Raw genomic sequence first — 23,404 nt, 5'->3', positions numbered from 1 at the left:
GGCTGCAAGTTTACTCTTGAGAATCAAGAATACCTCAGGTTAAACCATGTACCTCCACTATATGAAAATCAAATTCTCCACACATTATTCTGCAGATCTTTTCTCCCAGTCACCCAAGCTCACATTCCTGAGTGATCTTGGAATCTCTCTTTCCCCTTCACCATAAGAGCTGTTAGATTCCATTATCATGTCTCTCACATATGAAGAAGACCTGGTCTCTTCACTCTAAGTCTGGATTGTAAAATTGCAGCCAAAAGACTGTTTCCCTCTAATCCTATTCACTGCCACCCAAACCATCTAGAGCCTGACTGTGAGATTAATTTTCCTAAAGTATTGCTATGCTATCTTGCCACTCTTCAGTTATCCTCTGGGCCCTCTGATTGCTGCTAAACTTTGAGGCTGGATATTGTGTAAACCTTCTATCATCTGGCACCTACTTAACTTTTCTGATCTTGGCTCCCACTACTCAACAACAAGGTCTCTCTGCTTCAGTATTTCAGACTATTGGTCATTTTCCAAACACATATGCAGGGTACAATTTGTTGCCCCACCTTTGTCCAAGTTATTCTCCCTGTCTGGAATGCCATTCCTCCCCTGTTCCTGTAGAGATCCTGTCCACTCTTTAAGACCAGATCAGTGTCCTCCACTTTCAAATGTTTTCTTGGACCACCCTTTTAGAAAACGACTCCTCTTAATTCAGGTAGATTGGTGCTCTGCTAGAACTTAGGGTACTTTGAGACAGGGTTTGCCTCTTTAGATTCAGAACAATTTTAAGAAGTCTATTGGATGTTTTGTGAACATTTGTAGTTCTAGATTTTTGGTGTTGAGTGTGTGAGAAAGTAAATATAAAATCAAGAAACACAACTGTAAGTGTGGTTTTTATCTAAACATTTTGTCAAGGAGAGTTTTCTTAGTTTTATCATTCATAGAAAAATTACACATAAATTTAACTCTAGTCATATGCCTGATTGTGGAGATGATGCTGTACCCTTCATCATAAATAGCAATAGAAGTAGAAATGGGGGAATATATCAAGACATTCATTGTATTTGTGTGTGTACTGTGTTGCATGTAGACCTCTAAAAATTACAACTCGTATACTTTATCTTTTGATGCCAGGTTCTACTTGTATTGCCTTTAGCACTAATGACTGAGATCATTGATCCTTCTATTTCTGGGTCATGGGTTAGAATCTAGCCTTGAACATTAAAATACTTAAATGTCATGTTATGATATTTCTTTCATTTTTCCCTGGATACATTTAAAAAAATATTTCTTTCTTTCTTTCTTTCTTTCTTTCTTTCTTTCTTTCTTTCTTTCTTTCTTTCTTTCTTTCTTTCTTTCTTTCTTTCTTTCTTTCTCTCTCTTTCTTTCTTTCTCTCTCTTTCTTTCTTTCTCTCTCTCTTTCTTTCTTTCTCTCTTTCTCTCTTTCTTTCTTTCTTTCTCTCTTTCTTTCTTTTCTTTCTTTTCTTTCTTCCTGCCCCACTGTCTGCTCTCTGTGTCCATTCACTGTTTGTCCTTCTGTGTTTTCTTGTCTTCTCTTCAGGCAGAACTGGGAACGAATTTTGGGACCCTCTGGAGTGGGAAAGAGGTGCTTAATCTCTTGCTCCACCTCAGCTCCCTGGTCTCCTGCATCTCTTATTATCACTCCTGTGTGCCTCTTTTTGTTGCGTCATCTTGCTGTGCCAGCTTTCTGTTCGGGCCAGCTTGCCTTCACCAGGAGGTTCTGGGAATTGAACCCTGGACCTCTCATATGGTAGACAGGAGCCCAATCACTGGAGCCACATCTGCTTCCTGCTAGATACTTTTAAAAAAGAAACATTTCCCAGTTGTACTTTTAATCACTCATGAAACTTGTAGCCTTACTGAATGAGATAAAGCATGAATCATGCTTTTGAAACAATTGTTTCTGTGTCCACCAAAAGGAAAGTCCTTTTTTTCCCCTGATGGTCAAGCATGTTAAAATTACTCTTCTAAATGTGTGTTCAGCAAGAATAGCTGTGGGGTTTTTATGAAAATTGTAAAGTATCTAATGTATTCATTAAACATCAGTTTTCCTGTGGTTATAATTTTTACATGTTCTTTAGAAGTAAATTTTACTGTACAATGGATATTCTAAACTAATGATGAAGGTGTTTTTTATTTGGAAGACAGGCATTTCTTCATAAAACAGGTCCCTTAAGAGATAGTATTTTAGAGAGTTTTTTTTTCAAAAGATACATAGATCACACAAAATGTTACATTAAAAAATATAAGATGTTTCCATATACCCCCACTCCCCAGCCCATTCCTCCCACATTAACAACCTGTTTCATTAGTGTGGCACTTGTTCATTGCATTTGATGGATACGTTTTGAAACACTGCTACATGGCATGGATTATAGTTTACATTGTAGTTTACACTCTTTCCCAATCCATTCAGTGGGTTATGGCAGAATATATAATGTCCTGCATCTGTCCATGCCATATTATTCAGGACAACTCCAAGTCCTGAAAATGCCCCTATATTACACCTCTTCTTTACTCTCCCTGCCCTCAGCAGGGCAACTCCTGTGACCACCATAGAGAGATTTTTTAATCCACATTTTGGCTCATTTGTTCATCATCATCTTCTTCTTCTTCTTTTTTTTTTTTTAATATGTGGAGTTTAGAAAGTGGGAGGTGAAGGGGCAAGCTTAGGCTGCAATCTTTTTCAATAGAAGGATTTGAGAAAAAAAGGATCGATGACATTTTTATTATATATAGAAATAGAATAAAAGATAAGCCACTAAAATACATTTAGTTTCCTTAAATCTGAGTTGAAGCTATAATAGAAAGGATATACTTGTTATGGAGGAGAAGGCATGAAATGCTAGTAGGATAGGTAAGTCAGATTGCTCAGATTTCTGATTTTTTCTATGACCTTTAGCAATTACTCTGTGTGCCTCAGTTTTCTCATCTGTAAAATGTGGATAATAATACTAATTCCTTGTAGAGTTGTGTTGAAAATTAAATGAGATAATAAAACTAAGTTGCCTATTATACTCAATAAATTTACACTGTTTTTGCTTTATTACCACATCTTAAATGTAGTTATTTTTTACCTTAAAGTTTGTTGAAAACAAAATTCTTGGACACAGATAGTTTTTGAACTTGAGTTCATACATCATAGGAAAGGCAGAAGAATTGTTTAAATTTGGAATCATGTTTGGGACATATTTTGTTGCTGGGTACTCTACGCAGACATAGTTTGAACAGCAGCCAATAATTTAGTGTGGAATTTATGTTTCAAACCCTTTCTTATCACTCAGCATTCTGCTGTCTTATACAACCATTACTAAAAAGGCTAAAAAATCTCCCACAGCATAGACTGTTCTAGGGTTTCTATATTTGCACTTGGAGAAAAAAATTAGTTTATGCACAGTCCTTGGGTGTCTTTTTTACAGACTATACTGGGTCATTAATGTATAGCAAAGGAAACCTCCTTCTTCAGAGAAGGATATATTATTAAATTTATCATACTTTGTTTCTTTCCCCAGATGTTTGTTTTGTTTTACTAACCTAGTAACAGATGAAGATGAAAAGACCAAAAAAGGTCATCTCATGCTAACTTCAAACTCACCAAATGGAAATAAATTCTTGCTATTCATTGCCGTTAATCCTATTCATTCTTCTTGAATATGACAAGAAAACACCTCCCATGGCAAACAACAAAAAAAGTGCTATATCATAAATACACGTGTATATATTTTTGGATGCTTACATATTCTGTATACTAAACAGAAATATTTATAGCACCTTTGTAAGTGAGGAAGTTTCCTAGTGACTTTAGTGCCAACAAACATTATGCAGGGCAGTTATGGTTCAGACTTATCCATTTTACTTTATTTTCCCAGTTGAAAGGCTTAGTCTCTGAGGATGAAGCAAATTGATTAGAATGGTCATTTTCTGATAAAAACCTGGTTGCCAAAAGGAGGGGGAAAAAAAGAGAGGGTGAGAAGAAGGGAGAGAGGAAGGAAGGACAGATAGACCAAAAAAAAAAAAAAAAAAAAATGAAGGAACAAACTTTTTCTGGATTTACAGAATGCATTACAGAGATTCTAGGGCAAAAACAGGAATCTCAGGAAAATATATTGGATTATGTTTCTCATTTTCCTTAAATGGCCAGTCCCATTCTTTAGCTAATCAGAGAGGGGAAAATGCTGTAGACAGAATACAGCTTGCTCTGTGGCAGTAGCTAAGGCAATGTAATTTCAAAGGCTAGGTAGGCAGCATGTTGCCGAAGAATTTAGACTAAGAAAAGTCAAATATAAATTGAGCAGCTTTAACTGGCCGCTAACCAGCTAATTGCAGAACTTGAGAAATTCCCAGCAGAGAGATGAAATGATGCAATGTTACCAACACCCCCATGCTTCTCTGTCCTTGAGAGCTTTACTTAAGCCGCAGCACTACTGACAAGTCAAAATAAGGGTTGGGTTACTTTTCCTTTTTGGGAAATGGTGTCAATGTGCATAATTTTGGGTGATTTATATGTTTCTGAGGCCTGTGAAAGACAAATGAAAGCCAATGCAGTATTTATCTCAAAGGTCTGACTTTAATTGAGCCCTTAGGATTCAGGGAAATTTCTGGTTTTGCTCTTTTGCTTTAATACTGTCACCTACCTTCTTCACCAAAACATAGATGAAAATGATAAGAATGTTGCATCAGTGGCCAAGGATCTTATATGTCTGCATTTGAAAATAATCTTTTTTGTTTTTGCAATAATTGTAACTGAAATCCGCCCATATCATTTTGAAGAAATTAATTATCTGCTGCCTATATTTGTAAGGCAAAGGTGTAGCAAAGCCATGAAATGACATTACTATCAGAGCTGGCCAAATGCATTCTCTAAAAAATAATTTGCTAAAGGTTTAAACCCCAAAGATGATTTGATTGAAAACAGTAGACTGCTGACATCACCAAGACAATCAAGTTACTGCCAACTTGCCTTATTTATCTAAAAGATCTTTGCAAAAATAAGGTTTTCTCACACACACACATGAGTCATAGGCCAAACAATAATAGGGATAAATGGTCTTTCTTTTTTTCATATCTCTTTAATATACTTATGTCTTAAGTAACTCGTTTTAGGTCCTGCTTCTCTGATGTACCATAGCACAACAGGAAAGAAAGAGACATTGCTGGGTTCATAATGCTATTTCAGCGTACCAGCCTAAGTACATGAGGAAATGACACCCTGGGCCTGTATCTGGAACCTTGTGAGGACAATACACACTAATGGAAAAAAAAGATGGTCTGCTCATCAGAATGAGTCAGGAAGAGTTTTGCCAGCTCAGATTTTTTTCCTAATTACTTTGTAAGTCTCGAAATGTGACACTGGAGTTATTCAAGGCTCTTTATGTTTTACTAACTGTTTGGTAAGTGTCACATGCTTGCAGAGCAGCTTGGTATTTGAACCATGGTAGGGCTTTACCCATAAGCTTAATTTTCACTTGCTCTCTTAATATATATTATCTTCTAATTTGGACATCACCAAACCAACTGCTTTGGCCACATACTATTTACTCTGACCCTTAAGGAAACCAGCTACACTGGTAAAGTTCATTCTTTAGTGGCCCTCATCTTTGGATATAATATCCCCACATTCCACATTCTGCTTACTCCATAGATCATTGCCAAGCATACAGATGTTCCTATCAATGGCTGGGGCATTTGAGCTCCAATTCTTACATAATGATAAAATATATAATACAATGAGAGTAATAGCTATATATAATATATGCTTATAACATATATTATATAGCTATATAATATATTTATGTCTTATATAGTGATAATAATAGCTAGCATATACTAGAGATTATGTGCCAGAGATTGTGTCAAGCACTTTACATGGATGATTTTATTCACGTCAACACTTTAAGTTTCTATTTTTTTAGTTGATTTTTATATTTATAGAGCACTAGTCAAAGGAATTTTTAAAGCAATTTTATATCTGCTTTCTCATTTTTTTTTCATAAAAATAATTAGGTAGTTAGAGGTTAAATTACTTCCATTATATAGGTGAAGGGGGCACAAAGAGGTTAAGTGACTTAAAACACAGCTTTGAGTTCTAGTTTTAATACTTTTTCTATTAAACAATTCTGCCTAATTAGCCAAATAATATACATATCAATACACAAAAGACTTAGGATGAATTAGAACAGTTAAAAAAAGTTATTACTCTTGGGGGTTTGTTTATTTATTTAAGGGGCTATCATAAAGAGAGAGCAGATAAATATTAGGATTTCCTTGTCTGAAAAACACAAGGTCATGAAGGAACATACCAGAATCATAAAATTTAAAAAGTCATGGATAAAGGAAAACCTAGACCAAGGAAGAACTCTTAAAAAAAGAGAGAAATACATACATAGCTATTAATAAAGTTGGAATGTATCTATTCTTTAAAATGAAAATAGGAAGGCCAACATGACATTCCATAATGATGAAATCTTGGAATAGATGGAGTACAGGTGTAACCATCAATTCCATGTTCCTAAAATTGAGGCAAAAGCTTTAAACATTTATCCAATAATTCAGTGTAAACAAATCTCCATTCTTTTTATATTCTGAAAGCAGGATTTCTGACCATAATGAATGATTATACCCAGGAAACTACACCTGACTTTACAGTCTGCTTCATCCACTTTACTTTGGGCCGATTTTGCCTTATAGAGAACCATTAAAATTTCTCTTCCCTCTCCCAAGATTGTAAAAATAAACAATTATGTAGAAACACAGAAAGTACTATATCAAGAATACATGAAAAAGAAAAGTCAGAGTGATATATGCACGTTGACAATAAGTACACTTGTATATTCTGTACCAAATGACAATATAGAGATTACAAACTTTGTAAACTGGTGATGTAGATCAGTAGTTTCCAAGGAACATGCTTAATCAGACCCTAAGAGTGCCCTAGAAATCTGTGTTTTTAACAAGAGCCTGAGTGATTCTAGGCTTTGATTAAAAGTATGGTTTAGGAAAATAAATAACTTATAATGTGTCAGATTAAATATACAATAAGATTAAATCATGTCATGTAATTGAAAAATTTTCTTTATACAAAGTATTAACAGATATCTAAATACAATACGGTTTAAAAATGAGATAAAATGAAACAGTGTATTTATAGTTGTAATCATAAAGGTAAGTGTGCTAACCAAAAGCTATACAACAATATGAAACATTAATGGCAAATCCAAATACAAGTGAAGATGTTACTCTGAATTCACATTTCATCAAGCATCAGAACTACCAATCTTTTAGTTCTCTTCTTGTACATTATTCTGTATCCACAGTTTCTGCATCTAATTAGATCCCTAGATTTTATTTCATTTTGCGTGTGACATACTCCAGAGATAATAGGTCATTGCTGCTTTGGAGTTGCATATCCTTTTGGGTGTCCACGGATAGTCTACAGCATGGAAAACTCCTCTCAGCAATTACAAACAGTGTCATTTGAGGTACTTTAAAAATCTTTGTTTTACTGATTAGGAAAATGAGACTTAAAGATGTTAACTAATTTGCCCAATGGCAGATTAGGAATCCAAACCCAGTCATTCCGATTTATATAGCTCATACTTTCAACCATTTTCATATACTGTAGGCAGGTATTCAAGGAAAACCACCACCTAGGTGACAGTGAGATGTTTTAATGAAAGGTATACAATGTGATACTGCAGGGCGCGAGTTGTTCCTGAAGTCAGAAAAGATTCACTAAGAGCCAAAAACAGAGTTCCAGGATTAAAAGGACAACCGATATACTTCTCCAGGGTCAGAATTGGAACCAGAAGCTTCAGTGACCAGTAGATTTGGGCAACCAAGATGATTTTGGTCTGGGCACTAGAATGCAGAAGTGATTCTTCCAGTTATTGTAGGGGTAATGTGGTTCTTGGTTTCTTCATTGCTGCATTGATTCCTTGGGAGAGGATGCCATGGAGCATTTGATATGATGGGCTATTGTGGCAATTGTAGACAAATCCTTTGATACCATGGGGGTTTCTGTTTGCTACTGCTCCTGTTAACTCCGAACCTTCTCTTCTATTGTAATATTTGAAAGGCTTTGTGGTCTCTGTCTTGTTCATAAATATTCAGTTTGTGAGCTGAGTTCAAGAGAGCGGTCCTACAAAACACTTATCTCAGCTGTTGGTAGCAATATTCCTTCTAGAAGCCTTTGGTAGTATGTGAGTGTATTGGTTGGAGGAGACAGTGGGGAAGGGAACAGAGGCTCTCATGCCATATAAGAGCTTCTTATTGGCTCCTATTACCATAGTTTAGGGTAGTGAGTTGTCAATCTGGAAACATGTTCCTTCGGGAAAAAACAGAGAGCTTGTTATAGTTTAAGGTAACTATGGATTCCCCTCAGTTTTCTACATACTTTCAGCCAGTGGTTTGCTACTGTGGAACAATGGCATGAGACATTCTATTGTATATTTTACTTAGTTTTTTTAGCATCATGAAGGCATCACAAGTTGCCTTAATGATGCTAAGTGTCTGACTATTTGGAAATAATTGGAATTTCTGAGTTTCTTTTTTTTCTTTTCTTTTTTAAGATTTATTTTTATTTAATTCTCTTCCCCTCCCCCGGTTGTCTGTTTTCTGTGTCTTTTTGCTGCGTCTTGTTTCTTTGTCCGCTTCTGTTGTCTGTCATCGGCACGGGAAGTGTGGGCGGCACCATTCCTCGGCAGGTTGCGCTCTCTTTCGCGGTGGGCAGCTCTCCTTAAGGGTGCACTCCTTGCGCATGGGGCTCCCTTACGCGGGGGACACCCCTGTGTGGCACCGCACTCCTTGCGCGCATCAGCACTGCGCATGGGCCAGCTCCACACGGGTCAAGGAGGCCCGGGGCTTGAACCGCGGACCTGCCATGTGGTAGACGGACGTCCTAACCACTGGGCCAACGTCCGTTTCCCCTGAGTTTCTACTTACACATATGGCATTTAACTTTTGTGTTTCTCAGAGTAAAAGGATAGTAGTTCTAATAAATTTTGATGGAGTGGATAGTGCTTTGCTTTTTCTTATGCCAATGGCCATAAATTCTCTACTTTTGCAGTATTGAATTTCCTATTGATTTCTGAAATATTGCCCAGGAAGGTGAATCTTCCACATGGAGTGAAGACATATAGCAAAATGAAACTCTAGCCTATGAGAAAGTCTGTAAGTTTAAAATATCGTATCTTGTCACAACTGGACTAGCCTGCTCCTGTCCAACTCCCAACACACACGCACACTCATTACTGCTCAATGCACAGAACCTATGCTATTATTTATCTGATAGGCTGAACGTATTCCTGAAGCAAATACAGTGTTTGCTAGGGGACATAGACCTATTTAATTCAGACCAATGGAAAGATACAAAGGCAGAGCTGTGTTACATTTCATCAAGACTGTCTTTCTCATTGACATGATTTCTCCTGATTTTCTTTGCAATATTTAGACTCGGAATTTCCCTTCCACTCACTTCCCCCATCTTTGTAAAAAAGGTGTAACAATATCAAAAGAGAGGAAGACCTAGTGTTATATATACTTTGAAGACAAAAAGCTTGACTGGTTTGTTTCTGGAAATTATATATATATGTGTATATGTATATATGTATATATGTTCTCATGCAATTATTCTGAAATTTTCTTGCCACTGAAACTGAGTGATAATTCCACATTAGTTCTTTTTTTTTAAAATTATTTATTTTGCTCCCCTCCCCCCCTGCCCCAGTTGTCTGTTCTCTGTGTCTATTTGCTGCATGTTCTTCTTTGTCCGCTTCTGTTGTTGTCAGCGGCACATGAATCTGTGTTTCTTTTTGTTGTCATCTTGTTGTGTCAGCTCTCTGTGTGTGAGGTGCCATTCTTGGGCAGGCTGAAATTTCTTTCGCGCTGGGCGGCTCTCCTTACAGGGCGCACTCCTTGTGCGTGGGGCTCCCCTACGCGGGGACACCCCTGCGTGGCAGGGCACTCCTTGTGCGCATCAGCACAGCGCGTGGGCCAGATCCACAGAGGTCAAGGAGGCCCGTGGTTTGAACCATGGACCTCCCATGTGGTAGACAGATATCCTAACCACTGGGCCAAGTCCACTTCCCTCCACATTAGTTCTTAACTAATGCCCTCTTAAATGGAAGATATTAACAATTTATGTTCATTCAAGTGTTATCTAAGACATTCTGTAGTATCTTCTAATTTTTTTGGCATTTCTGTTCCTTTTCTGATTGGAAATAGAGATGGGTCTCTGAGTCTCACATTGTTGATGATTGCATGGCTGTTCCAACAATGCATAACAGCGAACAGAAGAGGATAGAAATCTCTAGCTTTTGAACTCACTTGGAACTATGAGATTATCTAATCCTGTAGTTGGTTTTCAACACTCCCTGTACATTGGAATCATCTGGGGTGCTTTAAAAATGCAGATGCCTGGGCTATGCACTCAAGGTTCTGTTTCAAGTTGGCCTAAGTGAATGCCCATGAATTAATCTATTTTAGAAGCTCCCCAGGTGCTTTTAATGTGCATCTTGGGTTGAAAACCAGTAATTTGTCTAGTACAACATCATCATTTTAAAGAAGAGAGTATAGGATAAGAGAATTAAAGTCACTTGGCAGAAGTTACACAGTACTCTGGAAGTATAGCTGGGGCTGGAACTGAACTCACTTGACCCTTGGTACTGGGCACTTTCCATATTCTGCAGTTGCTATGTCCCTGACTCAAGCTAGTTGACCATCGGGATCACTGCATCTCTTTGCTTTATTTATTTATTTATTTATTTATTTATTTATTTATTTATTTATTTATTTATTTATTTGGTACTGGTGCTGAGGATTGAACTCTGGGACTTCGTATGTGGGAAGTCAGCCCCCACTGAGTCATATTGGCTCCCCTGAGTTGGTTTTTTCTGTGTTTGCTTGTTTTTTGTTTTTGTTTTTAGGAGGCACTGGGGACTGAAACTGGGACCTCCCATGTGTGAAGCAGGTGCTCAACTGCTTGAGCTACATCTGCTCTCCTCTCTTTGCTTTTTAATATCTTGATCCTCCTTCCCATGTTAATTTCTTTGATTGCATCTCTACTCTGCTCAAGAGTCATATAGGTACTGAGTGGTGAAGCAAGGCTAAAACTGCAATCCCCTGAGTCCCAGTTTATTACTCTTTCTATTAGATGATCATAATAAAATAGCTAATATTTAATGAATGCCTTCTGTGTGTTAGGGACTAACAACCCCATGATACAGATACTCATACCTTCTACATTTTACTGATCAGGAGGCTGAGGCACTTGCCCAAGTCTCACAGTGAGCAGGTGAAAGATCTGGAATTTGAGTCCAGGCAATTGAACTCTTCAGTGCTCTTAATCACTTAAGCACTTTGGTATTCTGGAGCCAACTCTGGAAGTATAAGGTATTGAATGGCAGCTGCTCCCCTCTTTCAGCATCAGGGGACTTGTGGCAGTTGGACTTTGTGACCTGAGTTCCCACTAACTGGGCTTTCTGCTTAACTAGAGATTTGGTCATTACCTTTCCTTTTTATTTTTATTTTTAAAACTTAATCATTTTTTTAAGTTTATTGAAGTATATAATTCATACATAAACAATAAGTGTATAGTAATAGTTGTGAACTTACAAAACAAATATGTATAACATCATACAAGACTCTTGTACCTCAACCTACCACCAATACCTTGTATTGTTGTTAAACATTTTTAAATAATAATTAAAGAGCATTATCAAAATATTACTACTAACCAAAGTATTTTTTCCCAACCCACCCTATTATTATTATTATCTTTATATCATTTATATATGAACATACTTAAACAATAAGAATATAGTAAAAATTATGAACTTGCAAAGCAAACATGCATAATATCACACAGGGGTCGGATACATCAACCCTCCACCAACACCTTGCATTGTTGTGAGACATTTATAACAAATTATGAAAGAATATTGTCAAAATCTTACTACGAATTATAGTCCTTATCTTACATTTGGTCTATTTCTCCCCAACACACCCTATTATTCTTTTTAAAAAATATTTTTATGACAGAAGTTATAAACTTATAAAGCAGTCATGCTCATGTGCCAAATTCCCAAACAGTACCCCTCTATCAACACACTACATTGTGGTGGAACATTTGTTAGAGATAAGATAATATCATTTGATTGTTACCATGTCCATATTGTGTATTTGGCACACGTTTTCCATACTGCCCCATTATCAACATAGTACATCTTTGGCATATATGCAAAAATATTATTATTGCTAACCACAGTCCATAGGTCACCCCAATTGTATTTTTCCCATGCTTCTCCACATTCCCAACACCCTGCAATAGTGATGTATGTTTGCTCTAGTTAACACAAGATACTCTTGCATCTGTACCATCCATCACAATTCTCATCCACCTCTTGGTTTACTGTGCTATTCAGTTCCTAGATTATTCTTAGCATTCTGTCAATTGGCATTTATATATCTAGACTACCATTTTCAGCCACAGTCCCATTTATAAACTCGCTGTTACTGTTACCATCCACTCTGTACATTTCCACACTTATACAGTAAAGCTGATTAAAACTTCTACATACATTAAACATCGGTAGTTCATCTCAGTCCTCCTCATCTTCTTTAAGAATCCACCACATACCACCAAGTCTTGAAGATATTTTCCTACAATTTCTTCTAGAGGCTTTATGGTTCTTCTTTTATTTTTAGGTTTTTGATCCATTTTGAGTTAATTTTTGGATAAGGTGTGAGATAGGTGTCCTCTTTCCTTCTTTTGGCTATGGATATCCAGTTCTTTCAGCACCATTTGTTGAATGGACTGTTCTACCCAAGCTGTGTGGGTTTGACAGGCTGGTCAAAAATCACTTGATCATACATGTGAGGGTCTGTTTTTGAACCACCAATTTGGTTCCAATGGTCTGTGTGTCCAATAAACCTTTTTTTTTTTAAGATTTATTTTTATGTATTTCTCTCCCCTTCGCCCCCTCCCCCCAATATCTGCTTTCTGTATCCATTTGCTGTGTGTTCTTCTGTGTCTGCTTGTATTCTTGTCAGGTGGCACCAGGAATCTGTGTCTTTTTTTGTTGCGTCATCTTGCTGGGTCAGCTGTCCATGTGTGTGGCACCACTTCTGGGATGAGCCGTGCTTTTTTCATGCAGGGTGGCTCTCCTTGTGGGGCACACTTTTTATGTATGGGGCTCCCCTATGTGGGGGGCACCCCTGCACCCCTGCATGGCATGGCACTCCTTGGGCATAGCAGCACTGCACATGGGCCAGCTCACCACACGGGCCAGGAGATCCTGGCTACCAAACCCTGGACCTCCTATATGGTATATGCTCTATCAGTTGAGCCACGTCCCCTTCCTGAAAACATGATTATGAAATTTATTTGGAAGGGTAAGGGGTCCTGAATAGCCAGAAACATCTTAAAAAGGAAAAGTGAATTCTCTTCTCCAGACTTTAAATCATATTACCTAACTATAATGGTAAAAACAGCATGGTACTGGCATGAATTTTCAATTATTTAAAAATTGCTGGTGGAATTCTTTCTTGGGATTGCATTGACTTTGTATATCAATTTGAGGAGAACTGACATCATTTTTTTTCTCTCCTCTTCCCACCCCTCTCCCCCCACAGTTGTCTGCTCTCTTGTGTCCATTCATTTTGTGTTCTTCTGTGTCTGCTCATGTTCTCATCAGGCAGCATGGGGAATCTGTGTCTCTTTTTGTTGCATCATGGAATGTTCTTCCAATTATTTAGGACTTTTTAAGTTTCTTTTAACACTGAGTTGCAGTTTTCTGAACACAAGTGCTTTACACCATTGGTTAAGTTTATTCCAGACTATTTAAGTTTTATCTGTCATATTTTATTTTCCCCACTCTTTTGACACTTTTAGTTACTTTCATCATTGATATAATCTTCATTTCTAGACTCTCTTCCAGGCCTCTCTCTCCTGTCTTTTCTTTTCAGGCTCTAGCACAACCTTTAGTATTTCCTGAAAATCTGGTCTCTTGCTTAGAAATTCTCTCAGTTTCTGTTTATCTGTGAATATTCTAAACTTGCCCTCATTTTTGAAAGACAATCTTGCTGGATATGAGATTCCTGGCTGGAAGTTTTTCTCTTGTTGTATCTTAAATGTATCATACCACTGTTTTCTTGCCTCCATGGTTTCTGGTGAGAAATCAGCACTTAATCGTATTGGGTATCCCTTATATGTTATGCACTGCTTTTCTCTTGCTGTTCTCATATCTCTCTTTGTCTTTTGCATTTGACATTCTGATTAGTATGTGTCTCAGGTTGGTCTATTTGGATTTTTTCGGATGGAAGTACGTTGTACTTCTTGGGCATAGATCTCTATGTCCTTCAATAGGGTTGTATGCTTTCAATTTCTTCTTTGTGCTCATCCAATGTCTACTTAATATCCTTAATCTCTTTAGCCATCTCATTGAATTTATTAAGGAGATTTGTTTGAACATCTATAATTAGTTGTCTCAACTCCTATATGTCATCTGGAGGCTTATCTTCCTTCTTTAACTGGGCCATAGCTTTTTGTTTTTTGATGTGGATTTTAATTTTTTGTTCTTATCTTGGTGTGTGGCTTGCTAGATTATTTATTCTGGGCACAGTTTTTCTCTTTAGTGTAGGGCTTCCTGCCCTTTCTACCTTGCTGGTTGTGCAGCAAAAACCAAGGATGTAGTTGGTACTATAAGTTGTGGAGGCTCAAGCTGCCCTCATTACCCCAGGGACCGATGAAGCTTCTCCCAAGTTTCTCCTTTGCCAGGGGTAGGGTCAGAGTCATATCTGTGTGGAATAATCCAAGTTGTGTAGGCCTAGATTGTAGTTGCACAGAGAGACTGATGAAGCTTCTAGCCCCTTTCTCCCTGCCTGGGGTGGGGATGGAGCCGCAGGTGTGGGCAGCAATCTATGCAGTACGGGTCCAAGATGACTGCAGTTGCCCTCATAGACTTCCGATTATTCAGTCTATGCCAGTTACCTGGATAGGCTGGTGCAAGGCCAGCCAGTTTCTTTCCTGCCAGACATGGGACTGAAACCTAGGCTAGAGCTGCAATCTGATCGGGATGGAAAGAAGCTGGTCCCTACCAGCACTGTGATTTTCAGTCCACCTGCTTCCCTTCATGCCAGCCATGGAGTTATGTCAGCTACTGGCCTCTTTCTGACTTGGACAGGTTCAAACTTAAGCTGTTCTCAAGATTATACTTTAGCCCGCGAAATTTACTCTTCAGTTTCTGAAGTTGGTGCCCAACTGTCTCTTCCTCCCCCGTTTTTGGAAAGTGGAGCTTTCAATTCCAGCTGTGGAACAGCTCCTGAGGCAGCTTGTGACTCCAGTGGAAGATGGGCACCAGCCTCTGTAGCATGGAGCACTCTACTTATGAATCTTCTTTGCAGATGGGCAGTCTTCTTCCATTCCTTCAAGACTGTTACAGGATGCTCTTCTGGTCTCCAGGAGCCCCCAAACAGGTGCTTCAGCAAGCTCCAGATAGCTCTGGACATTTACTAAGTGCCCTGCAGCAGGAGCTAATTCTAGAAGCTCCTTACTCTGCCGCCATCTTGCTGGTTGTCCCATACCTTTTCTTTTCTTTTCCCACTGAGTGGGCTGTTTTGAGGCAAGCCATTCTCTTTGCGATTGTTTCAAGGTGTTTCATTTTCTCCAATGTCTTTGTTTTTTTATGTCCCATCTTTCTTTTCCTTGGGAACTGAACTATTATATCCTACCTTACTTTTGGGCACATTCTTTTTACATTTCCATAGAATTTCTAACTACAAATTCTGTTGTGTTGTTTAGACCATTGCCTTTCTTCAAAGCCTCATGAGTTTGGCTTGGTTCCCCATTTTCTCTGAGCTTCCTGTCTGCACTTTCATACTGCCTGCTCACTTCTCTTATGGTACCAGCAACAGGAAGGGATTAATCACTTCTTTTCTCCTGTAGCAGCTGGTAGGTTGGAAACAAGCTAGTCGACTGATAGGTCAGTGGGTCAATGTTCTCTGAAGACTTTTTCAAGTCTACATTTTTTAGATAACATATATGGAATTAATTTTATGAATAACTCTTCTACCAAATAGGCTTTTCACATCTTGAGGAAAGCCTGCATACATTGTCTGGTTAAAGGAACCTTACTAAGGTAAAATCACTATGATAGGGAAGTGAATTTGGCTCAACTGATAGAGTATCCACCTACCACATAGGTGGTCCAGGGTTCAAACCCAGGGCCTCCTGACCCATGTGGTGAGATGGCCCACACACAGTGGTGATGTGCGCAAGGAGCGCTGTGCCACACAGGGGCGTCCCCCACGTAGGGGGATCCCCATGCGCAAGGAGTGCACCCCTCAAGGAGAGCTGCCCTGTGCAAAAAAAGTGCAGCCTGCCCAGGAGGGATGCTGTACACACAGAGAGCTGATGCAGCAAGATGATGCAACAAAAAGAGACACAAATTCCCAGTGTTGCTGACAAAGAATGCAAGTGGTCAAAGAAGAACACACAGCAAATGGACATAGAGAGCAGACAGGAGACAACGGTGGGGGGAAGGGGGAAGGGAAAGAAATAAAAAATAATAATAAATCTTAAAAAAAATCACTATGATAAATACCATAGCACAGGTTTTTAAAACAATAGAACTAAACAAAAAGTGGGAGATAATATTTTATGATAACTATTTACACACAAGTTTAAAAATTTAGAGTAAGTAGATTCAGGTATGACTTGGGATTGTTGTAAGAATAACCTTGCACAAAATAAGTGCTCAATAAGTGTTAAATTGAATCCAGTAAATGCCATGAAGTTAAATAAATATTACTGACCAGTTTTCCTTGATTGAACCTGAGCATATTTTTTTCTTGATAAATATGGTGGTAATAACAATCAGTGAACATGTGTGATTATTTCGCTGCTTCTCTGTGCTCTCTATCTTTCATGGTCACATATTCTTTAATAAGAAAACTAATTAAAAACAATAAACATTTAAAATATTCAGCAGAGTATCACAGAATAACCAGTGCATAAAACTGTGTGGAAGCTGGACTCTGGAGTTCTGATTAGCATGGGATATAGGTATTTCCATTAACAGGCTAGATCTCTTACTTTAAAATACAGTGGCATAAGACATAATTCTCACCACAACTCTAATTGCAGATATTTGTCCCTGATCTTTTCACTCATGCTCTGCAAAAGATATGAAAATAAACACAGGCTCCTATAAGGGTTTATTAGCTAGAAATGCTGTCATCCTCAGAAGTCTATTTTAGAGTTAGGATTGCTCCACTCCCTTACAAGTGGTAGAGCAGCTGCCATTTAATTGATATTTTTGTTGACAACTCTAGTTGAAAAATACCATTGAAATTTCCTATTAGCAGTAATATAATCAACATTACCTCAAAAGGAAATATTGATTATAGTTACTTGATGTTGCCTTATTTCACCAAAGCTTTCTTTCCTGAATCACTTCCTCCATATTCCAATGATGCTGTTATTTACATCACCATTCACATCTTCCAGGGAAAAATGTCCCAGTGGAACACATGTGTTCCTAGTGATGTAGTGCGATGGAATCTCACCAAAATGAGCACGTGAGACATTGAGCTCAGAGAAGAGGACAGGGGGGAAAACAGATGAAAGTGACTTTGGTTTCTCAGAAAGTGAAGAATTTTGTCCTTTTGAGTGAGGGATTAGAGAAAAAACAGAGTACTTGTTTTTTTTACACAATATTAATGAAAGATAAAAGTCCTACAATTTTATTTATATCTGGTTTATATTATTATTTCAAACTCTGTTCCCAGATGCTTTCATAATCATTAGGTTTCAACAATACTATAACTACTGTTGTGTGAGAATTTAAAAGCATAAAAGCAATTGATTAAGGAGTAAGATCCACTCATTCTGCTTATCTTGGAGAACATCATTTAGGCAAGGCCCATTTATTGTATCTGGAAGAGGGACCAGGCTAGTACTGAATTGGGAACATGACAAATATCAACAGGGTCCAAATGGTATAGCATTAGATGGTAGAGTGGACCAAGCTAGCAGCTGGCATCTGAGGTCGAGGAGTATCCTGGCAGGCAGGTGGAGCAGGGCTGAGTTCTGACACAGGCAGGGAGTCAACATTTGGGTAGTCTGTTGGTAGGAGCAGAGAGGAGAGCTTGGATTCAGGGGCAGGATAGCCCCAGAGTAGGAGGACTAGAGACTGTAAGATGCCCAAATCATAATACAATGTTGGAGCAAACTACTAAGACAATGCTAAATTCCAGAGTTCTGGTCTAGAACTCTTTGCATCCCTCCTGCTTTACATTTATGATACATCATCTATTCATTGAGACTCATGTTTCAGGCATTGAGTAGGGATTGGGTTAATATTATATTATTTCTACTTTCTAACAAGAGTTACAGTTTAAAAACAACAATTTCAATGCCAAGTGACTAAGCAAATGGTATTGTGTGAGCACAGAATTGGGGCCACTAACCTGTTTTTGGAGGACTAATGATGGGTGGGATGAAGTGGTTCCTGCTATAGGAAAGGGGATCTGTAGATGTTGAAATTGAGATAAGGCCTGACAAATGAGGTTTAAGGGAATACAGCAGAAATGAATGTGATTGAAAGTATAGAATATCTGCTTTGTTACAAGTTCATATATCTCTATAAATGATGGGGAATGAGTAGGTTGCCTTCTTTCTACTTACAAGATATTTTTCATGTTTTTTAAAATAATGAGATGAAGAGGATCAACTATATACATATCTTTTCATTATACTTAAATCTGTAATGGTCATAATGAACCAGCCAAATATGCATTTTGTGGGCTAGAAAATTCCAGACCCTCACCACTACCCACACTGCTGAGTGTTTTTCCAAAACAATGACAACTCTTAATATGTCAAAAAAAGGTGTAATGAATGTTTCCTATACAAGGATTTGCTTTAAGACTTTTACAAGTTTGTGCATTATGAAAAATATTTAAAAATATTCAACACTGTACTTTAAGTACCTAAGTGCTTCTGGAGGAATAAACTTGTGTGAATAGCAAGGTAATATTTGCAGCACAAATTGGGAGCATTGCCTTTCCACATATTAAAGTGAGTTTTGAAACCACATTAATTGCAACACTTTGGTAGTAGTATCAGAATCAGTTTACATTTGATGGGGAGATCAAGGGAAAGTTGTAGCAAGTCCAGAAAGGTATAAACTATATATAAAAACCTAGTGTTAGGAAAAAGGGACATTTCAAATCTGAAGAGAAAATTTGGATTTTTTAATCAATGGATGGAAATAATGGGAGAAAAAAGGAAGTTAAAGTTACACCTTATACCCACATACATACTAGATGGACCAGAAATTTGTGTAAAATAATGAAAATTAAATACTAGAAAGAATATATAGGTGTGATGAGAAGATCTTCCTACTCAAGGGAAAAAAAACCAGGAAAACAAGAAAACAGGCTAAAATATTTTGACTCCATAAAAATAGAATGGAAACTTTTATTCAGAAAAAAACCCCTCATGAACAAAGTTAAAATGTAAACAACAATCTGAAGAAAGATATTTGTGACAAAAATCATCAAGAATTAATATCCTCAATATAAAGAGTTCTTTTAAATGAACAAATAAAAAGAGACAAAACAATAGAAAAATGGATAAATGAAACTCAAAATAAGTACATGAAAAAAGTTTAACCTCACTAGTAATAAAAAATGAAAATTAAAAGCAGATAGCATTATTTCAACAGACACATTGACAAAGACTAAAAGAATCAAATACCTGGTGAGTGTAAGAGGAAATGGATACTCTCATATACTGCTGGTGGGAGAACCAGTTGAGACAAACTTCCTGAAAGGCAATTCGACAATATGTGGCAAATACCTTAATAAGCAGAAAATAAGGCTACTTCAATTTTGAAAAAAAGAAGAGTCTAAAAACATGCAAGACTTTTGAGAGTGCATTGTTTTCTCTTCCTGCTATTATTTTCAAATATTGTCTAATGACTTCTAAAAATATGGCAGACTTATAGGCTGTTACTTTTTTTTATCCCCCTCCACGCTGCGGCTTTTTTTGCTTGCTGTCTGCTTTCTGTGTCCATTCACTGTGTGTTCTTCTGTGTCTGTATTTATTTTTATTTATTTCCCCCTGCCTTATGGCTTGCTTCCTCTCTGCTCTTTGTGTCCATTTGCTGCGTGTTCTTCCGCTTTTTTTTTTTCTTTTTTTTTCGCTTGTTTCCCTTTTTTGTTGGGTCATCTTGCTGAGCCGGCTTTCCCTTGTGTGTGCGGGCTGGTGGCTGTCCTGCGGGCGAGCCTGCCTTGGCAAGGAGGCCCCGGGACATGAACCCAGGGCCTCCCATATGGTAGACAGGAGCCCAACTGATTGAGCCCCAGCTACTTCCTGGCTGTTAATTTTTTTAAAAAGCTAGTATACTTCTTCCTGAGTAGCAGGATAGAATTTCTTAAGAGGGAACTGTTGGATTAGAGTTGCTGAAACAAGACTACATAGTCCATTCTGCCTAATCACTGAAGTGTCACGTGCACGTTGATGCCAGTATATTTCCTGAGTAATGTATTGTCAAAACACTAAACTCTTAGCTGAAATGGATCCATTTATAACTAGACCATGAGAGAGAGAAACCAAAATGCAGGTGGATGAAATGGGGTACTGGGACAAGGAACTCTGCCTTGAATCTTTACTCAACATAAATCTGTTCAGGCTCATTAGGATTACACTGATCCAGGAAAGGTGTACTAAAGTTTAAGTTTTGTAAAATCTGCTAAATTCTTGAATTACTCTTAAAAACATTGTTTTACCATAACATATTTAGATATTGATGGATGCTAAGAAATTATGGACTCTAACCCCTTTTCCTGTGAGATGAAGAAGGTGAGACCCAGAAAGTTTTACTTTCACAAGGTCATATAGCTTATTATTTCAGACATGTGGATTCATAGACAAGCCACAGCATTGTGCTGATATCTTCCTGGATTTTAGGACATTACCTGTCTTAGATTATTTCCAAAGATATTGGGATTGGTTGTATGATAGCTCATGATTTCTTTTTCTCATCATACCTCTGACGCCACCAGATGTAGGGCTTTTCAGAACACCAGCAGCTTACCACCCATCAATCCTGCCTTTTGTTCTGGGGAATGGAGAGGCACTAGCGCTAGTTTTCAAGTGATGTGGGTGTGCATGGGCCCTGTGAGAGTTTTTGTGAGGGTGGTAAACAGTGCTTTCAAGAGCAGGGACACTTTGTGAATGGGTAGGGCACAGTGATATGAATGAAGTTTCACCCAGGACCTTGTACTAACTTTCTTCTGCTTTCTTCTGGGGAAGCCCTTCTTTGGAACAAGCCTCTCCTGAAAGGTTATCCAGAGTAAAGTTAGGGACTAAGCATTTTAAGCCACGCTGGCTGTCTAGATCATTTTTTGTTTGGTCCTGCAAAGAATTTGCTGACATGAGTAGTAGTGTTTTAACACTTCATTGTCTTTCCAAGAATTTTTTGTAACACACTGAGCACAAGAGAGTAAGCTTCCTTTATTTCTCTCATACCCACAGATAAAGAGAAGTGAGCTGAGGTAGTGTGCATAACTGTTAATTACACCATAAGTCTGAATAATAGCAACAACTGTACTTTATCTCCAATTTCTATTAGGTGTTTGCTAGACAATTAATTTAGATAACAATGCAGTTAACTTCCAATGAGTTCCTCACATTTTCACTTGTAGCCCCCTTTCTTTCTTTAAACAGCCCTGTCAGTAATATTTGCATGTCCTTGTTTTGTATTATGCCTCATAGACTCTCTTACCTAAATACACTGTGATTTGTGGGAATTTTGTTTCCCCTTCTTTCCTTTCCTGTCTGGGTTCATGCCTTGATATATAAGTTTTGTCCCTTCCCTCATGTGGGGCCTTCTCAGTCAGGCTTTCCAATACACTTGCCATGCTTTCTTGGGCTTATTCCTTGTTCTCTTCTCCTTCCCTTCTTTTCAGAACTCTGCTGTTTCTTCTACTTTAGCCAGTATTAGAGCATCCTTTAACATTTATATACATGAAAGCTACACAAACTGACACTTTTATTAATATTTAGGATAAAGTTGTTATTCACAAAGGATACTTTGTTACCAATAATTAATCCTAAATTTCCTGATTTCCAATTTCCAATTCTACCCATTTCCGTCAAGCCTCTTCTCCAAACTACCTACTTTGGAGGAGGATCCTGCCATTCCTTCTAGATAATTGTACACAGAGCATAGTTTGAAGAACAAATTGTCATATGGCATGGGGAATAAACCAGACACTTGGGAACAGGAAGATGGTCTGACTTGACTTGTCTTAATTTTTAATATTTGTTTTTCTATTTTGGAATTTGGTGCCTTAAGGAGGAATAGTGTCTGCTACACTAAGAGATAGAGAAGAACATGGTGTGAGTACAAAGATTATAAAGGATATTTCATATACTAAATAAACATCAGAATCTTGCTTGCACAAAGTTCTCAACTAAATTCTGTACATTTTTCATAAGTGCCCCGGGAAAATAGCCTAACTTTTAAAGGAGAGTTATAGTCGGGTGTCTTAAAATATATGTGGAAAGGGTTGAGCACCATTTTCTAAAATATCCTTGAAAAGATTCTACATAATGATAGTGTATAATTACTTCCTTTTACTCAACTTATTTTCCTTAATAATAGTGATTGATTTATTTGATTAATTTGGTTGACACCAAACTGAAAGTTACATGCAATCTCTTATATTGTGTATGATCTGAACCTAACTGTAGAAGTGATTGTCTAGGAATTTTTCCGGTTTTGCTTAGAGCCCTATTAAACTTAATGACAAGTTAGGAATAAAGATGCCAATAAGATACAATCTATGAATTGTCATGTGAATTTGATAATATTAATGTTAATTTTAATATAAATATATATTAAATATATAAATGCTAAAGAAATAAAATAAATGACAGAATAATAATAACCATAGCTAAATTTACTGAGAGCTTACTACAGACCAAGAACTGTGCTAAAAGTTTTATATGCAGGGAATAATAACTATTATTCACATTTTGTACTTATAATCTTGATATTTTGTCTAATATTAACATCTTATAACAGTAACATACCTTTGGTCAGTATATATGCAATATTAAATATTTATATACGCAATATTACCCATATTCATATTTCACATGAGATTTTACTATGCTATACAGTCCCATGTTACATTTTTAGCTTTCCTTTTAGTAATAACTAGAGACTTTCCCTTTTAACAACTGTCATACCCATATAATAACACTGCTAGTTACAAACATTAAGTTGTGCTTTCACCTTTTCTATTCATTTCTAAAGATTAATACACATCCTTTTTACCAATTCCATGCAAGTTAACTCTTAGCTGTCCATTCTCTAACCTCATTCTA

The 23,404-nt window shown here is 37.5% G+C and overlaps 1 protein-coding gene across 5 annotated transcripts in view; it reads left to right on the top strand.

The window, feature by feature from the left end:
* FILIP1 (filamin A interacting protein 1) overlaps window positions 1-23,404 on the top strand; it is a 427,722-nt gene that overhangs the window by 194,430 nt on the left and 209,888 nt on the right. The window lies entirely within an intron of this gene.

This window comes from Dasypus novemcinctus, chromosome 11, assembly GCF_030445035.2.
Source record: "Dasypus novemcinctus isolate mDasNov1 chromosome 11, mDasNov1.1.hap2, whole genome shotgun sequence".
NCBI lineage: Eukaryota > Metazoa > Chordata > Mammalia > Cingulata > Dasypodidae > Dasypus > Dasypus novemcinctus.
This window is presented reverse-complemented; position numbering and strand designations above follow the sequence as displayed.